The 26,989-nt window shown below is 32.4% G+C and overlaps 1 protein-coding gene across 2 annotated transcripts in view; it reads right to left on the reverse strand.

Moving 5' to 3' along the window:
* NCAM2 (neural cell adhesion molecule 2) overlaps positions 1 to 26,989 on the reverse strand; it is a 506,280-nt gene that overhangs the window by 344,969 nt on the left and 134,322 nt on the right. The window lies entirely within an intron of this gene.

Here is a 26,989-nt window from a genome sequence, read left to right on the forward strand (position 1 = left end):
AAAGAGAAGAAGGAGAGAGGGAAAAGGAGAGGAAGAGAAAAACAACAGAAAATTTAATTTCTAGTCATAAATTGCAAGGACCTATGTAAATTTACTCTAAAAATTTTCACTGTTTCAGAAATAATTTTGCCTTGCATGCCATCAAGTGTTTCTTTTAGAGTAGTATGATGAATGCTCTTCTGTTTTCTAGAAAGCTGTCTCAATCTTCAGTGTAAACTGCATCAGATCATTCTCAAACATCAGTCCTCAGTTCAAAATGTATCTCCTCAACCAGACTTTCCCTGGCCTCTATCTAAAGACGGAACTCTTCTCTCATATCCTTCTTCATAACACTACTCTTTATTTGTAATTATATTGCTGATGTTGTTATTATCTGTCTTCTAGTTAAACTGTCCTCTCCCTGAAGGAAGCTGTTTGTTCACTACCAAGTTCTTAGCAGGATTTCTTTCAAGTGGACACTCAATCTATATTTACAAGAATTGAATTTAAAATGAGATTTATATTTATTGTCTTCCAGAAATAAAGAGTCTGTGGGAAATTCATTATCCCTGAGACAGCACTTTTGTGACAGAAAGGACACCCATTGTGGTTGGTCCCTTGATGTCTCAGGATATACTTGCCAGATAAAATACAGGGCATCCAAATAAATTTGGCTTTCAGGTAAAAAAAACTGAAATATGTTTCGAAATATTTCATGGAAGATACTTATAATATGAGGTTTTTCACTGTTTATCTGAAATCCAAGGGTAACTGGGCATCCTGCCCACCATAGAACATACTCTCATTAAGGAGGTGAGTGGCTCTCTAATCAATGAAAAGTTTTGTTTAAATCTCTAACTTTCAACTTGTATGCTAACTCTGGTTGGCAATTCTTAAAGCCCAGGGATACACTACCTATCAGCCACATGGGATATTTATGCTCCACTTCAATTTACATCATAAGTCTCATTGGTAAAAATGATACATATGGAAATAGTTAGAAGGGTATCTGGGATGCCCATTTATCTTGGCATACTAATCATTCCAAAGAAAAAACAAGATTCAGAATTTGATGTTTTTATGTCCAACAGAGTATACCTCTCACAAAAGAGATTTCATGGCTTTAGCTTTGGAATTATGCTTCTCACTTACTTTGAAAAACTCTAAAGAAAAAAAATAAGCCCAATTCAACATGTTTCAGAGATGCCCTTAAGTTCATTCTGTACTTCGTCTCTCAATATTCAGTAATAAAGATAGAGACAATAATAGTTTCCAACCTCACTTTCATGACATGCTTCCAACTGAATACAAAGCTCATTGCTATTAACAACCTCAGACATTTAAAAAAAGAAAAGTCTTTTAATATCTCTGTAAGCAAGTTTATATTGCTTCGAATTGTAGCTATGCTGAAAAAGAATACTACATATAATTCATTTTTGTCATATTTACTTCAATTGAATACTATCTACTTTCTTCTATTCAATGAATGGCAAAAAACTTAGTGACTCAGCTAAAATAGCTCCCCGGGATGTATTTCTACATCAATAGAGAAAACTTTTTGTATGTTACAACATATACAAAAATTCCTTAATTTTTTATAATTCTTTGTACATTTGAGTATCCTCTATGTTCCAGGTATTGCATTACATTAATTATTTACATTGTTCTATGATTTCAATTCCCCTTCCAAGAAAGCAAAGTGAAGATACATTTGATACTGTAACCATTAGTTAAGCTCAGTATTAATGAGTTTCATGAATAATATTACCAAGTAAAAATCAAAAGCAGAAGAATCAAATAGAATCAAATTAAGTAAATAAAATTTATTATTTCATTTCTTTCATAGTTCTTCTTTATTAAATATGTATTTGGGTCCAAGTTTTGAAATATATGTGAAAAAAGACCTCAATTTCTGTAAAATTTAGGAAGAATTATAGCCAATAGCAAATGTGATGCAATTTATGAAATATCCAATTTTCAGTTGGATAAATATTTTAAATGCAATATATTCATCTGCTAAAGTATTAATGAATTGCTTGCAACTCTAGAGAGAATTGATGTTGCCACTGAGTATGTGAGAGCAAACACTTCACCCACGTCCATGTGGGAATACTTTTAAATCGATGCATTTGCTTCTCCTATGTAATTATGCCAGACTTCATAAATGGCATCCAAGTGATTATATATTTATATATGACTAAGACTGTGTAATAAGCAAGGTATATATAAAGTATATATTAAAAGGAATATTTTAATGTGTACTTTTAAAGAACTTTTTACACTTAGGAGGTGAACACAAAGCACTAAAAAAGTAGACAAACGTATTTTTAAAAATCTCCTAAAGAGTAAAACTATGTTAGATCAAAATGACAAGGGTATGTCTAAGAAGAAAGTTATTTTACTATTTGTGGTTTGTAAGGTGATGCTAGATATTATTCTTAATAAAGTGTGATATTTGTATCTAAAGAGTTCTTTTTTATATTCTAGCCTGAGGCGCCAGCATGTGGAAATCTGTTATTTTTTCCTCCTAATTTACCAAACTGATGACTTTGTCATTATTCTATCAGAAAACAATTGGAAACAATGCAAGCTTGCTAAAAAGTTTAAATGGGGCACACACTGGGAAAAATCATCTATATTTGGTGAAAGGAAAAAAAATCAAACTGCAGAAAATACACCTTCTATGTGTGAGACATTGATTTTCAACACTGTTGGGAAATAAAAACAAAGTTCTTGGTTTGCTTATAGAGGTTAAATTTTTTTTAAATATAAGAATTACAGTTTTTGCAATTTGGAAACATAAACAATGTATAAGACATGGTATGATTAATATAATCCCTTCCATTAACTCTATACCTATGAAGAGAATAAAATCTCTGGATTTCATGTAAACCTTTGTGTCTACTTACATAAGCATTCTCCAATCAAATAATTTATGATGTGTTTTCACTTAATCAACTTTACTCCACTGTCTTTAAGCTACACAAAATATCTGAGATACTACTTGTTTTGTTTCTATTTCCCCATCAATCTCAGATGGCTATTCACCTAGAAAATAGGAACATCAAATATTTTCACAGAACTCAGTGCTCCTACCATTCTGGTGAGCAGCCACCAAGGGTGGCTAAAGGATAGAACAGGGCAAGGTTGGAGACAGTACCGCAAAACTGCTACAAAGTACACGTACACTCAAGGGCCAAGATTATTTGACACCTGGCTCCAGTACTTTCTATCTTGTTACTTTGAGCAATTTGCTTTACCTCGGGGTACCTGAGTTTTATGAATGCCCAAACAAGTGAAATTCTATCCTTTCACATAGAAGAAATTAAAGGATTAAATTAAGATTATGCATGCAATGTCTCTTACTGGAAGTGTAGGGTACACGTGAAGTTTTCTTACAATTTTCCTAAATTCCAAGTGTGTCATCTTTTACTGAGATTTACTGTACAGGTATTTGTAATTTGTAATATTTCCTTAAGAAAACATGCTGCAAGTCTTTGTCATTCCTCAGTTTAGAATCTATTTAAATAGTAATAATTCCATAATCATTTCCAAGTGTGGTTTCTCAGCCAACATGTAATGCATGGTAATTAATCATACCAGTGGCTGCAAGTGTCACATTATAAATGTATTACCAGACCCTTGTCTAAGTGACCATATAATCTATTACTACATCAAAGTCTAAAGCTCAAATGTGTTTCCAAATGCCCTCAAAATGAAAATTTGAAGTGTGCAACCAGTCTGTTACAATTTTTAATACAATAAATTTAATTTTCTGAATGATTTTAAGTTCACACAAAAAATGACCAGAAAATAGTGAGTTCCCATATATGCCCTATCTTCAAGTATGCAGTCTCCCAATTATCAACATCATTCAACAGAATGGTAGGTTTCTTAAAACCCAGCTAATCAATACTGACTCATCACTATAACCCTAGATACATAGTTTACATTTGGGATGACTCTTGGTGCTGTGCATTCCAAGGATTTTGACAAACATATGATGATACATATCCACCAGTGAAGATTCATTCAGAATAATTTCACTGCCCTAAAAATCCCTGTGCTCTGCCAATTCATCTTTCCTCCCTCATACCAATGGCAATCTCTAATATCCCCACAGTTTGGCCATTTCCAGATTGACTTCTTTCACTAAGTAATATGCATTTACATTTTCATCATATTTGGTATATTGCTTCATACCTCATTTTTTAATGAGTACTTATTATTAATTGTCTGAATGTACCAAATGTTATGTATCTGTTCACCCCCTGAAGAATATGGTCATGATCAAGTTTTGACCACTATGAGTAAAGCTGCCATAAACATCTTTGGGCAGAATTTTATGTAGATATAGATTTGAACTCACCTGTGAACACCAAGAAATATGATTTTTGGTAAGAATGTTTAGTTTTGTGAGAAAGTGCCAAATTCTTTCAAAGTGGCAGTACCATTTTTCATTCCCACCAGAAATGAGTAAGAGCTTCTAATATTTCAAATCCTCACCAGTATTTTTTTTTTCAGTGTTTTAAATTATCATCATTCTAATATGTTTGGAGTGGTGTTTACTTGTTTTAATTTGCAATTCCCTGGAGACATATGATGTTGAACATCTTTCCATATGTTCACTTACCACCTGTATATTTTATTTGTTGAGGTGTCTGTTTAGAGTTGTTTTTGTTTTTGTTTTTCCCCCATGTTGTAATCAGATTGTCCTTTTTGTTATTTTTGAATTTTAAGAGATAATAGCATATTTCAGATACTCATACTTTTAACAGGTATCTTTTGCAAGTTTTTCTGCCAGTCTTATCTTCTTACACTCTTGACATTATGTTTTACAGAGCATAAGCTTTTTAGTTTTAATTAACTATAGGTCATTAATCTTCTTCTTTCATAGAACATGCTTTCAGGGTTGTATCTAAAAATCATCACCATATCCAAAGTCATTTTTAGTGTATACCATGTTATTGTCTAAAAATGTTATATTGTTGCATTTTTCTTGTAAATGTATTATTATTATTATTATTATTTGTACTGGGGATTGGACCCAAGGGCACTTAACCACTAAGCCTAATCCTATCTATGATCCATTTTGAATTAGTTTCTGTGGAGAGTAGAAATTCTGGGTCTAGATTCAGTATTTCACATGTGTGTTTCTAGTTGCTTCAAAACCACATGTTGAACGTACTACCTGTATTCCATTATGATGCTGTTGTTTCTTTATCAAAGATCAGTTCTCTGATATGAGAGCAAAAATAATTCTTTTTCCCTGTAGTTCTCCCAAGTAGTTTTTCATGGTGAGAAAAATAAAAATAAACATTTCTCTAACTATGTTCTCCTTTCACACTGGGATAGCCATTCTAGGTCTTTCACATCTTATATAAATGTTACAATTCGTTTGAACATCAAATGTTAGTTTGTCAATATCCATTAAATAATATGCTGGGATTTGATTGGGACTATGCTGAATCTACAGGTCAGTTTGGGAAAATTTATCTTTTTTCACCATGGTACTGGGGATTGAACCCAGGGATGCTTTACCAATGACCTCTATCCCCATTTCTTGCTAAATTGCTGAGGGTCTTAGTACATTGTTCAGCCTCATACAATTTTTAGAACAACATTGTATAAACATGGCATCTTTCTTTTATAGTATTCAAACTATAATCAAGATTTGATTATTATGTGAAATTAAATTATATTTGCATTGGACTATATACCCTTTGTTTTATTTTCAAAATCATTACCTAAATATGGTTGAACTTTTGATGATCTGATAATCTTTCAATTGCAGAAGGAAAAAAAAGCTATTTCTCTTTCACGTAAAATTTGCGGGCTTCTTTGGAAACTGCATAAGAATGTTCACTTTAATTTCTACCCACTCATTCACTAGTGATCACCTTTCTCTACTCCTAACAAGCAAATAAACAAAATATTGGAAAACATTCCTATGAAGGTTAGTCACAAATGAGAAAGATAAAACAAAATAAAAAACAAACAAACAAAAAAAACAGTTTGATTTACAGATTTGAGCAAGGTAGTTAAGGTTATGGCAAAATACATAAATATTTTTACGCATTATTGATAAAATTTGATGAATTCAAGTCTGAATACTATGACTGACAAGAAAGATTCTATTGTACTAAGCAAAATTTTCAGGAAGAAATGCAGTATAATAAAGGGTCAAATAGTGCGTGGAATTAGATGAAGTTGTATGAGAATTGTTTTATTTGAACCTGAAATGTTCAAATAAGACCTTGCGTACTTTAGTGGAATCATGTTTGTTAACAGTGTGGTCATAAAATATGATGATGGTCTGAATTAACTATTGATGCATGAGTGAAAATGTAGTAATATGTAGGTCTCTTGACTCTTATTCTTCTGTTCATATCTACTACAAAGGCTGTCATTCAATAAGTATTTCCATGAACTATTCCCAACTGGGTCATCAAACAATGTGGTTGTATATAACTCCTGGGAGGTTTATCACTACATACCTACATAAACTTAATTATCAAATGCTTAGAAGAGTCTGTGGTTATCATGGACAACACAGACAGCTGCATACTTTACACGTCAAACTGCATTTTGCACAAATACATATTGCCTTGTTTTAGAGGAGAGAAAAAGATAATGGCTTTCTCATAGGAATAAAACAATAGGCATCATCAAATGGATTCAAATTCCCTTAGAGAATGACCAGAACTTTAGAAAAAGAAGGTTTTGAGAGGTCTTATGGCATGGTCAAACTAAATTGCATTGAAGTTAGATTTCACTGCCCAGCCTTAGGTTAGGCCTGTGACCAAGAAAGGCAGTTCCTGGCTTTGTCTGCAACTGACTTGGGACCCAGAAACACCTGGTTTATTTCCTGTATTAATGATTCCTGTTCACAATACGGCAGCATGTAAAAGGATCAGTTTTGTTGGGAAGGTATAGCACATACATGTGTAATCCTTTTTGATTTTTTTCTTCTGTGATGAAAAGAAAAATGCTACTCTAAATGTAGATGCTGAAAAAGAGACTGTTTTACTACAAGAGAAATCAGGTTGGGAAGCCGACAGATGAACTGAGAAGGAAAAAGATATGCCATCGGGCCTAGGTAGCTCCAACTAGGAACACTACAAAGAAAGAACTTGGTTGGTTATAGGGAAATAACCTTATAACCCTTGGAATATTCTGCCTGGTAAGTGTTTTTGTATGCTTAAGGTCTTCAGCCACACTGAATTTACAGTGAACACCAGTCCTTTTATGCCTGAGGCTTTTGGTCACAGGTCAACTAACTAGTTTCATGGAACCATGGGGATAGCAGTGAATGTCTGTTTTTGCTGTAGGAGGGGGCTGAATTCTGAGTTGTTAAGTTAAAGAGTGTGGTGAATGCCTATGAAAATGACCCCTCTAAAAATACCAGATAACAATCCTCAGTTGGACTTCCCTGCTTGACAGCATTTGCATGCATGTGTAGTCAAGCATCATTGCTAGAGAAAGTAAGAGAGTCCTGTGATAATTTCACAACAGGAGACACCAATGCTTATGCCTGATTTTTCCCTGGACTTAACTGCTCAGGCATCTCCTTTTGCTGATTTTGTATTATTTCCCTATACTGTATAGTAACCATAGATATTATAGCTTTTCTGAGTCCTCAAAGTCTTTCTAGTGAATTATTCAAACTGAAGGTAGATAGGTGGTCCTATTTTTTTTTTTTTTTTTTTTTTTTGTTTTGTTTTTTTTTTGATGTTTTTTTTTTTTTTTTTTTTTATTGTAAACAAATGGGATACATGTTGTTTCTCTGTTTGTACATGGCGTAAAGGCATACCATTTGTGTAATCATAAATTTACATAGAGCAATGTTGTTTGATTCATTGTGTTATTTTTTTCCCTTCCCCCCACCCCTCCCACCCCTCTTTACCCTCTATACAGTAGTTCCTTCCTCTATACTTGCCCCCCTCCCTAACCCTAACTCTAACCCTTCCCTCCCCCCCATTATGTCCTATTATTTTTAAATGAACTAAGTCATTATAAGAATGAAATAAAATGGTGCCTAAAGAGTTCTTAAGGCCGTGTCTGGCACATGATATTCAGTAATTTTACTGTTATTATTCTTAATTTCATTCCTCATCTGGTGAATCGAGAGAATTAACTAAATCAATTGTAATGGAATTTATTTATCTGTGAATTTTCTGTCCTTCACAATAGAAACTAAATCCCATATTGTGGGCTTTTATCTATCTAGCTCACTATTTGATGTCTAACACCCATGCAGGGAATAATCACCAAATAAATATTTCTTCAATGAACGAATTAATAAATATAAATGTGAATAGAAACCTGAGGAGCTGCAATGAATTAGTTTAAAAAATAGCACTCAAAAACAATCATCATAGTTTTTTAAAAATATCTGAAGAGAAGTTAAGTTTCAAAGGTCTCATTTGCCATTATAATGTTTCCAAGATTAGATCTAATAACAGTAATGAAAATGTCACTAAAATACAAATGTTGGCCTGGCCTGGTGTCTCACGCCTGTAATCACACAACTCCAGAGGTCGAGACAGGAAAATTACAAATTCAAGGCCAGCCTCAGCAACTTAGCAAGGCGCTAAGCAACTTAGTGACACTCATTCTCAAAAGAAAAAAAAAGAAAAGAAAAGAAAAGAAAAAAAGAAATCTAGGGATGTATCTATCTCAGTGGTTAAGTCAACCTCCCCCACCAAAAATTATAAATGTTGGTTCAATATAATTACTGATCACTTTCTAATTATAATCTATCCAAGATGGCACAGGAAGTCTCTCAGGGACATTGGTATTTAGCAGAGAAGTTCAGACAAAATCTTATCTCTTTGCTGAGATACTGAGAAGGAAATTCAGTTATTCCATGAATTTAAAATTAATGGATTTTCAATTTCCTTACTAACCTCAGATTGTTTCCAAAGGCTAAAATTCATAACTTTCCCTAAAGGTATGTGTAATCATCCATAAAATTTTAATATTCGTCTTTTAGAATTTTCTTTTCAATTTCAAATCAAAATACCAAAGCTCCATTAGGATAAGATAAATGGATTCCAAAAGAAGTTCAATACTGTAAATTACAGAAATGCAAAATGAAACATTGAGCATGCCAAGCCAAGAACACTCCAGGATAACAGCTACATCCATCTTTTTTTGTTTTTTAATTGCATTTGGTGCCACCTGGTGGCAGCTGACCACTGTGGCTTAAATATAAATGGAGATATTTCTGGGTCCTGGGTTATTGGCTGAGACTTTCAATATATCAGCAGTAATTGCAGGAATCCTTATTAGTTTTCATTCATTGCATTGGTCCAATCCAGTGTTGAGCCAGGAGAAAATTGGGGCCATGAGAACTCAATCTCGTCCCACTGCAATAAATAAGAACCAGAATCAAAGAACCTGAGAGCAGAATATAATGTTCATATTATAGTCCCACCTCTTTTTAGAAGTAAAAGCTTTATATTTACTTAATTTCTCTTTTCTCAATTTGTTTATCTGAAAATTAATAATAATAATAATAATAATTTCTCCTCACATTTTTTACGATAATTATATGAACAATACCTGTAAGATTTTAGTAGTTTTCCTGAATTCAGTAAATAAACAAAACCAAGCAAACAAAAATGTACTAATATCATGTCATATTGGCAGCAATATAAAAAGTTACTCTCTAAAAACTAAATGCATTCAAGCTTATACATGTATGTCACACAACTCAAGAATATCAAAGAAAAACAGCACAATGATTAAATGTTTTCAATGTAACAATGAATAATAGTCTAAGAAAAGAAAAATAAAATATACTAAAGTATGTGATGATGTTGGGTTTGTGACTTGCATATTTTATTATATACAGGTGTGTATGTTTATCATATTTTTGAGAATTCTGTGTGTGCAAGAGAAAGGAATAGACCCTTTAAAATATCACTTTCAGAACAAAATGCCTTCAAGAGGAAACAGTGCTGATTAATCAAAAAACATTGAGCATAGCAAAGAAGAGAGGCAGATAGACTAGCTGCACTCCTGACAGTAACAGAGCTTTTAATCTCCTTTCCTCTTCCTGTATCCCTCTCGAGTCTTTTCTCCTTTAGTAAACTGCCTTTGAAGTACTTCAATCATCCTCTCTCCTACAGGTAACCACTGACCTCTATTTTGGCTGTCACCACTGAAAGCAATGCATTTATCTTTATTTTAACTGGAGTGTAAGCTCCTTCAGGGAAATTGATGAGTTTATTTCTTCGTCTGTATCCCTGACATCATTAATTCAATGCCATGCATCAAGGACAGAAATATATGATTAGATGAACATCCCTTTTTGCTTCAATATTACTATTTAGCAAAGGGATGAAAGAATATGCTAATTGGACACTTCATTATTTTAAGCACAGGGACTGAGTAAGCAACTGGGACTTCCCTTTTTAATCTATTCATGAAAGCAGTTTAGTCTCCTCATAGGAGCTGCCAAATTTCTTCCAAAAGACAAACTTAAACTACTGTTCATGTTTTCTGACAGATTAAATGTCTATGTAGTTTCTTCACTGATAAAGGATATATATTCACTGATATAGGATATTAAAAAAATATATATATATATACATATATATATATATATATATATATATATATTTGCTTTGTAAGGTTTTGAGAATCCACCAGGTTTTATTTTTAAAGACATTTGTATCTCAGTATGTGACAATCATTACCAAGAACCTTATTGGGTCTTTTTTTAAGGCCTGCAATCATTTAAGCACATATGTGCATATATCAAATGTAAGATCGGAATATAAAATAATGCAAAATTTGGACTTTTTCTCCAAGTGTGAAGAGAAAAAGAGTATGCACTTGAGAGGACCTTTATTTTTCAAACAGAATTTCTGCTGATTTAAATATATTCCTATTCCCTTAACAGCCCATAGTCCTATGTAAATTGTGGTATTTTATGCTAGTAATTTGCTTAACTGGTATTTACTCAAAGTTTTAAGCACAACTGCTCATGAAAATTTACAATCTGGTGAATCAGCAAACATTCATCTCCACATTTTATGTATATTTTTCAGACTTATGACACATTTTATTTTTCTATTTCATAAGAACAACATTTTCTTATACATAGAGTTGTCTTTAATTCTATGAAATGGTTCTGAAATCATGTTAGAATTCATTTGTGGAAATATAAATTACATTTATACTATATTACAGTTTAAAATTTTATAAAGTAAACAATTCTTTGAATTTGTTTCTGCAATGAGATTGGTATAATAGAGCAGGATAGAGTTTTCTTAGAATGGCTTAAGGTACATCTGAATATGTACAAACTAATCCTATATTATGTACCCGTGTTAGCCTTTCATTGCTGTGAGCAAAATACCTGACAGGAACAACTTCAAGGAGGAAAAGTTTATTTTGGCTCATGGTTTCAGAGCTTTAGTCCCTAACGGGCCTACTCCATTACTCCGGGCCCAAGATGCAGCAGAACTTCATGAATTAAGGGTATGGTACATGAAAGCTGCTCGGGTCATGATGGCAAGGAAGTGGAGAGACTGCAAACCCCCATATGCACACACCCAGTGACCTAACTTTCTCCAGTCACACCCAACCTACCTATGGTTACCATCCAGTTAGGTCCTTTGAATTATTAATCCATTAAATGGATTAATCCATTCATTCAGTTACGATTCTCATATTCTAATCATTTAACCTCCTGCATCAATACAGGGGCTTTGGTGGGGACATTTCATATCCAAACTTTAAGTGTATATCTAAATATAATTTCAAACTATTAATAAGACACATCATAACATCCTAGTAATAGAATGCTTTCTACTACCATCATCATTTTTGAAATATAATCAGAATAAGTGAGAAAAAATGATATATATTTAAAATTCCTTTTTATTCCTCATTTCTTGTGAATCAAATTATTCCAAAATGGTTTATTCTATGCCAGTAATGTACTATCAACTCTTATAAATATGACTTTGAAGTCCAATGTGGTAGAAGTGATGGTTGCTATGTAGTAAAGAAATTGACTATCCTTTTGTCCTAGTTCTTGGAAGGAAAACCTTGAATCCTTCAATTTCCCAAGTAATAACAGCCTCTCTGTTACTCATGAGCTCCTCCAATGACTATCTCTTAGTTCATGCTACAAAGTGGCTCACGGTGGGCTCCCAGAGAGCTTCAGGATGGGAAAGTCACACCAAGAAGATCAACCATGTGATTAGAGAACTAGAACTTTGAACTAGCCCAATCTCCAGGGAGAAATGGGATCCAAAGATCAAGTACAGTCATGTGGCTAAAAGTTTGATCAACCATGCCTATGTAAAAGAACCCTAGCAAAGACTCTGAACCTTGGGCTTAGTGTTGTTGGACATGTGGATATGCCAAGTCAGTGACGTATACTGATTCCCCAAGGTGAGGACACCAAAATATTGTGTCCTCCTAAAACATCTGCAATGTGCAATGAGTCTCTTCACTGAGCTTATCCTGAGTTGAGTCTTTCAGCATGAGTCTGCAACCGTAAGTATAGTGCTTTCCTGAATTTTGAGAGTTATGTTACTGAGTTATTGAATCCGAGGGTCATGGGGACCCTGAATTTGTATCTAGTTGATAAGAAGTAGGTGGCCTGGGAGTCGTACATGCAGCAGGTATCTGAAGTGAAGGCAGTCTTCTGACCATCTGTGAGGTCTGCCCTAATTCCAGGTGAATAGTTTCAGAATTAAATTGCAGTACACCAGCTGGTATTGAAACAAATAATGTGGTCAGTGATTTCAAATCATATATATTAAACATACATTTCAGTAAGTAATTTAAATTTATTCCAAAACTTACAAAAAAATTACATACATTGTTGTTTATTGTTTTAATATAAATTATTTAACTAATATATAAAATATTTTTTAAATTATGTTATTAAGGGGTACCATGTAATGTTTTGACACAGGTATACATTGTATTGTTTAAATCAGGTAAACATACATATATTAAAGAAAAAAGAACATTCTTGTGTGTACCCAAAGCTCACTAACTGGGTAGAAATTTCTCAAGAAGATATTAACCAATAATAATATATAACAATATTTTTTTAAAGTACAAAACTAATATGACTGAAGATATTATTGGAAAAACCACTTTTTGTTTAACATTTAGAACCATAATATTGGTCAGTTTAACTATTGCAAAATTTCTATTCATTTGACCTTCCCTTAGACTAAGTACACCAGTTACCAATTATTCACTGGGTGCTCCTCTAGCTGTCTGATTTTTCTGATTAATCTATGTACTTTATGTGTTATTGCTGAGGCAGGCTTTGAACTCATGATCTTCCTTCTACAGGCTTCCAAGCAGCTGGGAATCTATCTATCTGTATATATCTGTATCTAAATATGTCCACACACATGGATACACACACACATGCATATGACAACCATGATTCTATATTAACTGGCACAATATATACATTAATATTTATAATCTCTTTAATATTATACTAGACTTTAGTATATGATATATTCCCATGCATTAATATATAATACAAACATACATGACATATATGTGTAGATATATATCTCATGTAAATGTATCTTGTAGAGATGATAATCACACGTACTGCATATAATCAAGATTACTGCAATCACTCAAATTACTCAACATTTCTTGACTATGGGACTATTTTTAAGCCCCACAGTGGACTATCAACTGAAATAATCATTTTAGTAATCATACAGTAAACATAATAAAGACAGCTGTAACTCCTAATAAGTTACTTCAAATTTGGCACACAGTATGCACTTAGATTTTAATTGTCAAATAAATAAATGAAAACTACATAAATAAATGCGGTAAATGCCTTGTAGACATTGAATTCCTAATATAGTTCTTTCTGTGTTCTGATGCTGGATCTTCTGCCTCCACCATGATCATACCCTTTTTTATTTTTTATTTAGAGATAGGATTTCATTAAATTGCTTATGCTGGCTTTGAACAGGCGAACCCTCATGCCTCAGCCTCCCGAGCCACTGCAATTATAGGCTTGAGCAATCATGCCCAACCCTTCATTGTTTTTCTGTCAAGATTGCTACTTTTTTTTCCTATCTAAAGATTGTTGAATAATAGACATATGTTACCATATTTTATAATATAAACTCTTCGGGTTTAAATTAATTCATAAGAAAATTCCTTTGCAATAGAGATGTTATAGATAGCAATGGAAAAATCCAAACATATGATGATAGTTATAAGTTCTCAATTAGTATATCAGTATTTCAGAGAGTTCATTGTTATAGGGGGACGTGACCTCATGCATACTGAAAACTTTGTACTCAGGGCTGGGGATGTAGCTCAGTGGTATAGCTTTTGTCTAGCATGTGCGGGTCCCTGGGTTCAATACCCAGCACAACAACAACAACAAAAAAAAAAAAAAAAAAAGAGAGAAAAAGCAAATTCTGTATTCAATAACCTTAAATGAATTAAAACTTTTGCAATATATTTTCAGTGCTTCATCGAACATTCAAATATATGTTAAAAACAATTAAATGAAGAATGGAAGTAAACTAATATTGCAAATAAAAATTTAAAATATGATATGCCCTTGTTTTCAACACTTCACAATATAAAAGATAATACAGTACCATTACATTTTACCTTCAAGTTTGCCACAATTCCCAAGAAATTTTACCTTATTTAGTATTGTTTATATATAATATCATAAAATAGAATTTAAATTTAAAAAGAACATTGTAAGAAATTATTTCAAAGATAAGATTTGTCCAGTTTCACTGATAAAAGCATAGGGCACATTCCCTAAATCTTTCATCTTTATATTTTGTTCAATTAATTTTACATTTTTCAAACTCAAGTATAAGAATCTTACAAAATTTGTCAGACTTTAATTTGTAGGAAATAAAATGCTTTTCTTTAATAAAATAGCAGTCAACTGTTTCAGTCACTGTATAACAGACAGTTGCTAGAAATCTAATTGGGTGAAACTTTTGCTTACAATGAACATTTGAAAATAAATAACTTATGCTATAAGAATATAATGTTTATATTAAGCTTACATCACATAAGTATATGAATCAATGACATTACTAAGTAAACTATTGTTTTTCTAAGTTTATTTTAAACATGCAGGCACTACCTTTCTTTTCCTTTTTCCCATGATGACACAAAAATATTAACACTGTAAAATACATTACTCTATGTAAATTTATGATTACACAAATGGTATGCCTTTACGCCATGAACAAACAGAGAAACAACATGTATCCCATTTGTTTACAATAAAAAAAATTAAAAAAAAATTTAAATTTAATATAATAACCATTGAATCTTTCAGAAAATTTACACTGTACATATATTTAAAGGTCTAACTAATGAGAAATTGTAAAGCAAACCTCCAATAAGAGTCAATCCATTTGTAATTGTTTGGATGTGAAGTTTCCCCCAAAAGTTCATGTGTGAGACAATGCAAGAACATTCACAGGTGAAATAATTGGGTTATGAAAGCCTTAACCCAATCAGCAAATTAGTCACCTGAAAGGAATTAACTGAGTGGTAACTGAAGGCAAGTAGGGTGTAGCTGAAGAGATGGGTTATTGGGAGTGTATCTTTGATGAGCTGAGCTGAGTCTCGCTCTGCTTCCTGATCATCATGTGAGCTATTTCCCTCAACCACATTCTTCCGCCATGATGTTCAGCCTCACATTATAGCTGACTGTGGACTCAAACCTGTAAAACTGTTAGCCCCAAAATAAATTTTTCCTCCGCTAAAATGTATTCTCATCAGGTCTTTTAGTCACAACAGTGAAAAAAATTATGAAAACACATTTGAGAACAGTGTAAGCACAAAGGAACTTTTCTCAATTGTTCCCTACTTCAGTCAATAACAAATTTCTATCTTTTAGGGGCTCTTTCCTTCCTTGTATATAACACTTAACTAGTCAATGCTAGAGTTGAATGTATTCATATATATTTATGTGTATAATATTTTTACATCATTATACAAATATTTACATTGTGAAAATGAAATGTAATAGCATACATATACACAACACATACAAATATATATTCATTGTATATATGCATGCACATATTTTAGTGGATGTAAAACACTGAGAATGAGTTGTTTTAAAATGTAACTCATTGTGGATGAATGTGGAAAAGGAGAAAATTTAAATTATATCTAAATTATATTCTATATAGACTGCTCATTGTCTTAAATTATTATGTTTAATTCTTATAAACCAAGAAGATTGTTTCACATATTTTATCCATATGTCTAGGATAGCTGAGTAAATATTTGAGAGTAGCAAACATGGGAAAGTTTAACTTCAGTTAAATTTCAAAAAAATTACACGGATAAATTTCAGACATGAAATTCATAGCTGAGTTCATAGGTCAAAGGAAGCATTTCATTTAGATGCCATGAAGTACAGACATCTTCTATATCAGAGAGAATGAGGAGTGTGTGGCAACTGAAGTTTTCAGAAAGAAGGTTCAGTCTGGCTAAAGTAAAACAATAAGAACAACACGAGAGTTTCAAAGATGTCCCCATTTTGCCTAAAGCAGTTCCTTCTCAACTTCACCTGCCTGGGTACAAATAGAAACTGTATACTAAAATATTTCTGTCATCTTGCAGCTGCAAGTACAGGCAGCTGTTCTTTGCATGTTTTATGAAGATCCTTCTTAAAAACACAGATGATTCCATTAAAAGAAGTTCTTACTCCAGACATTTTATAATAGGGAACACATTATAAAGCATAATTCACTTAATTCACCCCTTGATTTATTTTACAATACACAAATATGGTAATATATGATTACTTTCTATAACTTTAAATGTGTAATTGATCTACAATACATGCCATCTTCAAAACTTCCCACTATCTTGCTTCCAAAATAATCCGTGAAGGTACAAGACCAGAATTTTCTCCACTCTGTAAAGCTACTGCAATCTATAACATTGTGTGCAAGATGTTGTTAAGACCAAAACCCAAAGTGCAGAAGCCAAAGAAAAATGTTCAATACTATTGCCTATGACAGAACAACTTGTTCATATTTCTCCCCAATGCAGAAGCTAATTTTAGCTGAGTTTCAAGCAGTGAATTACTCTTTCTGCCACAATTCAGGGCAGGATATAATTCCTTTCTATTAATGCAGCAGTGAGTAACATATCAGTTAGTAAAAGATAGAGCCATGAGTCCACAGATGAATAGAGAAGCCATTCCCTAGGAATAAGGAACGTATGGCAGGTATCTTACAGAGTCTATTAGAGAAAAGTGAAAAATAAAAAAATCTATAGGAATGAAGTTTTCTCCTCTGTGTTGAATGGAAAGCCTGTGGGTGCAGGAAATTTCTACCAATAATATAGGTTGTTTGTAAAATGAAGACCTATTAGGCCACTGTAGGAGAAGAGAGGATTGATACAATGAATAAGGAGATCTTAAGCTCTTCTTGGAATACATGACATCATTTTTAGACAACCCTGGGTCAGATATTCCCCAGGTATCTTCATTATGAAATAGATGAAACTGCATCATGTTCATAGCTCTGTATCCATTTCAAATTGTTCTCCAGTAGAAATTCTTCCTTTTGTACATAACTTCAGTTGTTATCATTTCAATAGTTTCCAGAAAACATCAATTTAAGAATACCACTTAGCATTCTAGTATCTATAACAATATATTAACAAAATGTATCTATAACAAAATGTATCTATAACAATGGTTGTACCAGCAATAATCTATATATCCATCTATCTGCAATTGACTTCCATAGTTATCATTTTGATTCTCTCTCTAAGTAGAGAAATACATTAAAAACTTATATCAGTTTCATAGAATGACCAAGCAGACATTTTCCTGACTAGGTACCCTCCAATTGTTTTGTGATGTACATTCCACATATCTAGGCTAAATATGTAGGGCAAACATTTATTATGAAATGATTTAATGTCAAAAATAGTCTTTGTCTTGCTGAATTATTTTTATTTTACTATAAATGGTGTTTCAGTGTGTCCAGAATGAATTTACTCATATGGAATTCAAACGTCAAAAATTTGAAATTTGCCTTGTTTTTGTTTGCTTCTGCTGTTCATCAGAAGGCAAACATTTTATTCTTCATAATAAGATAAGAAATATTACAGAAAAAAAAATTTCACAGTAACAATTCCATTTTCATTTAAGTATTCTTGTATATAAGTTCTTGAAATAATTGTTAGAGTTTGCAAATAATGAGGACTTAACTAAAGCAAGAAGGACCTCTGTACAGATGCACACAGGATTATGAAAATAAACACACACATATATATGTATGTATGCTTCCCTAAGATATGTCTTATGAATGGCAGACTATTTTAATGTCACAGGAATATGAAACAAACACAGAAGTAAAACAGTGTAAGACAATGCATTTGTATGCACTTGATTTCGGGCCAAATTAAATCAGACTAATTATTAACTGCTTTGAAATATTTTTAGAGTCCAACCTAAATATTTGCCAGCAATTTATCCATCTTCACAAGCAATGAAAACATCTTAAAAAGTCATATGAAAATGTTTCCATGCTTATATGAAAGTAATACTTGATTTAATTTGGAAAGACTAGAACTAAATTGTTTTTAAATTACAAGACTCATTTAAAGAATCTGCAATTGCTCTGTATATTTTGTTATCATACATTCTGTTAATTTTTTTTTTTTTTTTTTTGTACCAGGGATTGAACCCAGGGGCACTTAAACACGGGCCCACATTCCCAGTCCTCTGTTGTATTTTATTAAAGTCAGGGTCTTGCTGAATTGTTTAGGGCCTTGCTAGGTTGCTGAGGCTGGGTTTGAACTCTCGATCATACTGCCTCAGACTCCTGAATCGCTGGGATCACAGGATGTGCCACTGCACCCAGCTTAATTTTTTAATTATAAACCTTATTTCAAAAATTTCATATTATATATTAAAACTGACATTAACATCAAGATTAACACTATAAAATCATCTATTTAACCAATAATTTAAAACATTGAAAAAGAGAATAAAATGCCCTATAATAATCAAAGCGATGTGAAGAATAATTATAAGTAATTAAAACAATTCCAGACTGGCATATATTAAGTTTTTAAAAAGAAAAAGAACAGATGAATGATCTATAAACAGAGACACATACAAGTAAGTTCAACATTGTTAAGTTCCATTAAAATATGACTATTTACATAAATATAATTTTAAACTTATGTAAGTTAAAACATCTCAATAGTGGCATTAGGCAAACTCCAAATTCATGGTGCATAAAGAGATAATGAGATGCCACTCACTTTTGTAAGATCTCATGCGGCACAGATTTTCTAAAGTGCATATTCTTTGACATACTGCTTTATAATTATGAACCAGAAATTATATTTTCTCCTAAGGCTGCACCTTTTTTTTTCTGTCATTTGGATGATGGTAATACCATTCACCCTTCCTGTTGTCCATGTCCAAAATCTTGACTTCAAAATTGAATTTATTCCCTCTCTGTTCCCAACCTGGTCAAGTCGACAAGTTTTTTTTACTCAAAACTATGATGTCTAGAATCTCTCCTTATTTCATAATTTTAATACTCACTATTATAATCGAAGTCCTCCTTCCATCCTTTCTGTTCCTTTGCTAGATGATTGTATGACTTCCTCAGCATCAAATCTTTTTCTGAAAAAATTAATAGCAGCCCCAAGAAGTCTGCTTTTGACCTTCTAATTCCATACTCATTTGATAGTAATTTTATACAATTTGTAACTCAAAGTATCATATAGATGAATATACATTCATACATGTATCTCTAAGTTGTTTCTTATGGATAGTGAACTCTATTCTTTAATGTCATAGAAATATCAAACAGCTGCAGAAGTATAAAAATGTGGTCTGTCTCCTCTGCCATATACTAACATCTGAATTATCTGAACTCATGAGAAAACTTGTGAATAACTTAATACAATTTTTCAATCATACTTTTATCATTCATTGTCTTCAGACTTTCATGTGTTAGTATTTATATTTGAACATTCACTTCCGTATTTTAAAATTTTCAAATTCATGTGCTTTGGTCCAATTTGACTACAATGTGGCTATATTTGGCCATGTCTTATGATAGCCATGATGTTCTGGATCAAACCTAAAATTAATTTATTTTTCCTTCAAACTTGGATTTAATTATTCACACTCATGGTACTAAACATTTCATACTTTCCTATCAAAATTCTTTTATGTATATGCATACTTCTTTTGTGTATGATACAGTTATGATAATAATAAGTCAATTGGAAAATGAGCATGGTGGAAAATAGTATAGGAAGTTATATAGAGCCCAGTGCAGTGGCACACGTGTGTAATCCCAGTGGCTCTGGAGGCTCTGGAGGTTGAGACAGGAGGATCATGAGTTCAAAGCCAGGCTCAGCAAAAGTGAGGCACTTAGAAACTCACTGAAATACTGTCTATAAATAAAATACAAAATAGGGATGGTGATGGGGTTCAGAGGTCAAGTGCCCCTGAATTCAATCCTGGGAACAAAAAAAAAAAAAAAATTAAAAAGAAGATATATAGAAAGCACAGAACAATATGATAGCAAACTGAAAGGTCATTGGCAAATATAGATCACAGTTTTCTGAGAGCTAAAAGGTGATATCTAGCAAAGATCAACAGAAGTCAATTTAATAAGGGAATTTGGTTCCATATAGAAACATAAGGTCTTGCAAAGTCTTCTAATGAAGTATATATTATTGTAAAGAAAACATGAAGTAGATTTCCACTGGTAAAAATGGTAGCCTAAATCATTCCACATATCCTTTCTCCTCTGAATAGCTAAAAACAAACAAACAAAAAACGGGAAATAATGTATTTTTTGGAAAACTATTTTCACATCTGGGAAACAGGTAGTACAGAACATTGATTCTGAGGGAAAGGGAAAATTAGATGAGACCTAAGATCAGCCCAAGTTTCTGCCCAGGGTCATTTACTACACACACAGATAAGAGTACAGTGGTTTCTATAAACCAGATATAGAGGAGCTAAAATCTGTGTAGAAGTACAGCTGAAGAGACGCTTGGAGAAGGAGCGAAGACTCTATAAATCAGCACAAGGGTTCCTTTGACTCTTTTGTTGAATCCTAGACTAATTTTAGAGAGGAAAAGAATAATTACTGGGGTTGGAGTTTAAGTCACCAGAACTCCAAGTCTGAGAAATTTCTGAGTTCCATTAGGGTAAAAAGAATTATATTTTGAGTAACTGGCACAATTTGTAGGAACCCTAAAACACCAATACTTAGAAGTGAGGCTAGGTCTGAAGTACCTGCTCTTTAAAATCTACCCTAAAATGCTAAAATACATGGATTAAATACTTAATCTTCTATATATCACTGGCTTTTCCAATAAAAAACAACCTTCTTGAAAGGAAAAACTGTCTCATCAGTGTGATGATCACAATGGCCAGCATATGATAACAACAAAAGCAGATTGGGAAGGGTCACGAAATGTGGCCCATAAGCAGAAGAGGAATGTATCAATAGAACTAGATGCATATGACGAACACATGGAATTAGCAGATATACTCAAGAATTTTAAGGAAAATATTAATCAAGGCAGAGAAAAATGACATAGGAAAAGGAAAGAACATGGAACTATAGTGCTACAATCATAATAACTAAAATTATATGTTCAGAGGCTGTGCTAAAACAGATTAAAAAAAGATTAGTGAATTTTAAAACATGGTGATGAAAAGTATTCAAATTGAATCACCAAGAGAAGAAAAGTAAATAAATAAGGAAAGTACAGGTTGTTGTGAGGCATCGATCAGTATGAGGATCATGGGATTAGAGTCTCAGGAAAGGGGGCATAAAGTACTTGAAGAAGACAAATTGAAAACTTTCCAAATGCTATGAATAAAATCAAAACAATTAATTCCAAGAGCTCAATAAATTCTAATTAAAATGGACATAAAATGATCACACCAAGGGGCAAAATGACATTACTGAGAATCAGTGTTTTCTAAAGACCTTGGGAGCAGCTGGAGAAAGAAAAGACTCTTATTACTCAAAGGATTCAATATGAGAACAATATTGATACTGCATCAGAAACAAGAAAAATCAGAGAAGAGGGAAACACATATTTAAAAACCTAAGCATGGAAAAATATACTGCATAAACTTTAATCATAAGACATCAGGGAATCTGTATTAATATCAGGAGCCAAGTACATCACAACACAACTAGAAAGAAAGAGAGTAGTTTCAAAAACTAAAGGATAAATTGAACAAGGAAGGCATAAAAATTATGCATATGCGACTAATGATAGAGCTTCAAAATACATGAAAAACTGAAAGTAAATGTAATAGAAAGGAGCAAATCAGTAATTGTTAGAAATTTTATTAATACACTGAGCAATTAAATAAGTCAAAACAGGTTAAGAATGTAGAGGACATGAATGACATTATTAACAGACTTGACCTAATGAACATAAATAAACTACTACATGGCAATTACTGAATAAATATTCTTTTAGAAATATGTTTTTAACTGACACATAGTAATTGTATATTCCTATAGAGTATAGCATGTACAGCACAACATTTCAATACACATATAGAATGATTAATGATCAGATCAAGTTTGCTGGCATATCTCTCTGTGTCCCCTCCCTCATATCCTACACAGAGTCCAATAATCACTCTTCCATTCTCTACCTCAGTGACACCAACATTGTAGCCTCCACATAGATGTGAGAACATGCAATACCTATCATTCTGCTTCTTAGTTCTCTTAGTATAATGTTCTCCCTTTTTCTACATTTTGCTACAACAGGCAAAATTCCATTCTGTATATATGTCACTTTTATTCATACTTTGATCTGTCAGTCGATGCATGGGTCAATTCCATGTGTTGGCTACTGTGACTAATGCTGCCACAAAAAGGGAGCACAGATGTCTCTGTGACATACTGATCTCAGTCCCTTTGGATCTCAATCCCAGTAGTGAGATTGTTGGAACATACTGTAATTCTATTTCTAATTTTTGAGGAATGTCCATAGTGTTTTTCATAATTAGATGTCCTTTATAAACACGTGTTGACTATTATCCAAGATACATGACATCTGGAGCTATAAAACAAGCTTTACTAAGTTTAACATAATAAAATTACACTGAATGTGTTCTCTAAGTCTAAAGGAATCAAATAAAAATAAATAATATGATTTTTGGATATTTCCAGATATTTTAAAACTGAACATGCACTTATAAGTAATACATAGATCCAGAAAGGTCACAAAAATATTGTTTGATAAAATTATATAAAAATCTGTTGAATGCATAAGTGTTTTGAAAAAAGTCAGCTTAAATGATAATACTGGAAAATAAAACTACAAAACTTAATGATCGTACTTTTATTGAAAGACAAAACCTACAAATCTGACAAATAGCATGAACTAAATAAACATACGACTATTGAAGAAATAGATACCACATGCCTAAAATCTTTCCTACACAGAAAACCAAAGACAACTTTGCTAGAAAAATTTATTGATCATGAAAGAAACATATAACACCAAATTTCTATGTCTTTCAGAAAACCAATATAAAGAAATTCCTAATAATTTCATAAAAGTATTATACAGAATGCAAAAAATATATTACTAGGAAACCAATAATACTGTTATAAACATAAAGTACTCAACAAGAAAACACAAACTAATTGAGCTTAACAGTATATGAAACAGAAAATACATGATTATGTTGGATTTGTTCTAGGAATGGAAATTACACAATGTCAGTTATCACTCTTATAAATTAGAAGTTAAAAACAATATCCTCATTGGTATGGATGCCAAAGTAAATATGACAAATTCAACATATAATTATAAAGTATCTCAGCAAATTAATCATAGGTGAACACTCCCTCAATGTGATGAATGATATCTATAAAGTATCTACACTTAATATTACATCTAATGGTGAAAATCTGAATTATTTTCCCCAAAACAGGAAAAAGAAAGGATATCTGTTCTCACCACCTCTATTCAGTATTGTCCTGGGATCCCACTAGAGTAGGCAAGAAAACAAAAAAGAAGCAAACTATAAAGTTGGGTAAGAAGTAACACTACCTAATTAACATATGACTTACAGAAAATAACATTAAAAAATCTGTAAGAATACATATATTAGTGGGGTCTAGATCAATATGCAAATTTTTGTGTATTTTTACTTGTCAACAAAGAAAATAATCTTTGCTAGAAGAAGAATACATACAGTAATAAAATACATGAAATATTTAGAGTAGAATTTTATGAAATACACGTCACTTAAGCACTTTAGAATTAGAGAGAATATCCTTAATCTCAATAAATTGAGAAATTTCCTATTACCTACACTGGAAGAATAATTATATTGATATATTAATTCTATCCAAATTGTTCTATAAATTTAATAGAATACCCCCAAATTCCCTTCAGATCTTTTAAGAAAATTTCCAGAAATTTAAAAAATTTACATGGAAAACAAAGACCCAGAATAGCCAAAACAATTCCAATGAAGAAACAAACTTAGAAACCATGTGTTTCCTGATTTACAAAACTCTATATAAACCTTCATTAATCAGAAAGTCAGAGCTTAGAATTCAGAGAATTATAGATTAATGAAACATAATATAGCCCATATATTTGTCAGTTGATCCTATGATCATTAAATATAGAAAGATAGACTTCAGTAAATGTGGCTGGAAGAACTAGATATCCTTTTGAGGACAAATATAGGTATGCAAATATTAGCAGCAAAATAAATAATTATAATAAATATCGTATAAGATACACAGCTTTAGAATCATACTTTATTTCTAAGAATTATTTACAGGGGCTGGGGATATGGCTCAGTTGGTAGAGTGCTTGCCTTGAAAGCTCAAGGCCCTGGGTTCAATCCCCAGCACCGCAAAAAAAAAAAAAAAAAAAAAAAAAAAAAAAGAATTATTTACAGATTAGAAAATAAGTTCAGGTCAACTCTGAAGCAAAGATTTAAATATCTACTGAATATACTAGGAAATCTAAGGGAAGTTCTCAGAACTATTAATAACTATGACAACTTAAGCACATGTGAATACCTTTTACTGCAGTTACTAGAACAGTTTCCCACAAAGAAAACCCCACATTGAAGATTCTTCTCTACTTTTAAAGATTCTACAGGAAAATTAATGACTAAGATGTCCATTCCTAAGGTTGTAGTTGTGAAATGTTGTGTATTTCCCTCTTTTAGATGTGCCTTAAAATTCACATTTCAGCTATATCTTCCTGTACTTGAGGGAACATAAAAATTTCCAGAAAGGTTTTCTGGTTAAATAGCAATCAAAGAACAGGGAAACTAAGACTAACTTATGAAGCATCTCTCAGTGGCAGCTATTCAGTTATCTGCTTTCTTGCAAAGCCAGGACGCACATCAGTGCTTCCTACACAATGGTGACAATAGACAAGGCCTTAATTCCTGAAGTTCTATAACCTAAACACAGACTGCCTATGACGGTTAATTTTTATGTGCCAACTTGACTGGGAGTATGATACCCTGATGCATCAAGTATTATTTCTGAGTATGTTTGTGAAGGTGTGTCTGGAAGAGTTTTGCATTTCCACTGCTGTATTTATTAAGTCACATGACACTCCCCAATGTATTTGAGCATTTTTCAATCCATTGAGGGGTGAAGAGGAGAGAATGACAGAAAGAGAGGATTTATGCTCTCTTCATCTGTCTGACCTAGAACATGGATCACATATTTGCCTCCTGTATTCCTGGTTCAGAGATCTTCAAATTCATATTGAAATCTACACCATGGCCTGTCCAACCTTCTAATTATATGACAAACTTCCCTAGGTCTTCAAATTATATGGAGGATCATAGGAATTTTTAGCCTTTATAACCAAGTGAGTTGATACCTAATAACAATCTTCCATGTCTTTAAACACACACACACACACGTGCATATATATAACAACATAAAGATATATAAGAATAATTAATATTTATACATATATATACTTTTATCTCCTTATCTGTATTGTCCAGAGGACAGCAACTTCATAAACTTGGTATACATACATATGCACGCATACATATATACATATATATCCTATTGATATATAGCTATGTAATCAAATATTCTCCATATTATATATTTTTATATTATTATATATTACATGTATTTTGTTATATATGTGCATATATATCCCATTATATATATATATATGCATATTATTTCATGTACCATTTTAGTCAGATTTTTTACTGCTGTGACCAAAAGACCTGGCAAAATAACAGAGGAGACAACATTTAGTGCTCTTGGTTTCAAGATGGCTGACTCCACTGCTTGTGCCCAAGGTGAGGCAGAACATCATGACAGAGGACATGGAGGAGGACAGCAGCTCAGGAAATGGCAACCAGGAAGCAAAGAGAGTGCTCTGCTCACCAGGAAAAAATATAAACCCTAAAGTCATGCCCTCTGTGATCCACCTTTTCAGTCACACATCATCTGCCTACAGTTACTGCCCAGTTAATCCATATAAGTGGGTTAATGCAATGATTAGGTTGAAGCTCTCAAAGCCCAATAATTTCACCTCTGAACTTTATTGCATTGTCTTGCACATAGCTTTTGGGGATATCTCATATCTAAACTCTTACACAGATATATATCCTATTGAGTGTTTTATTTAAATATATTTCTTTAGGAAACCCTGACTAATTCAAACTCCAATAAATTTCAGAACATATAGGGTATTTAAGTATCACTACAGAGGGTGTAAATATTTACTTAGAAAAATCAGATCAAAAATTCATGTCAGAAAGACAATTTTTGCTTTTTAATGTTTCATAAACAGTGGAAATTAAAACAAAGCAAAACCTCATTATGAACTAACAAAAATGTAAGCCTGTGATAAATGTCCTTAAAAAGTTTATCTTCTTAAAGTATAATTTTTAAAAAATTATTTTATTCAGTAAAAACTCATATTTTATATAATCAGATAT

This window comes from Sciurus vulgaris (assembly GCF_902686455.1).
Source record: "Sciurus vulgaris genome assembly, chromosome: 10".
NCBI classification, from domain to species: domain Eukaryota; kingdom Metazoa; phylum Chordata; class Mammalia; order Rodentia; family Sciuridae; genus Sciurus; species Sciurus vulgaris.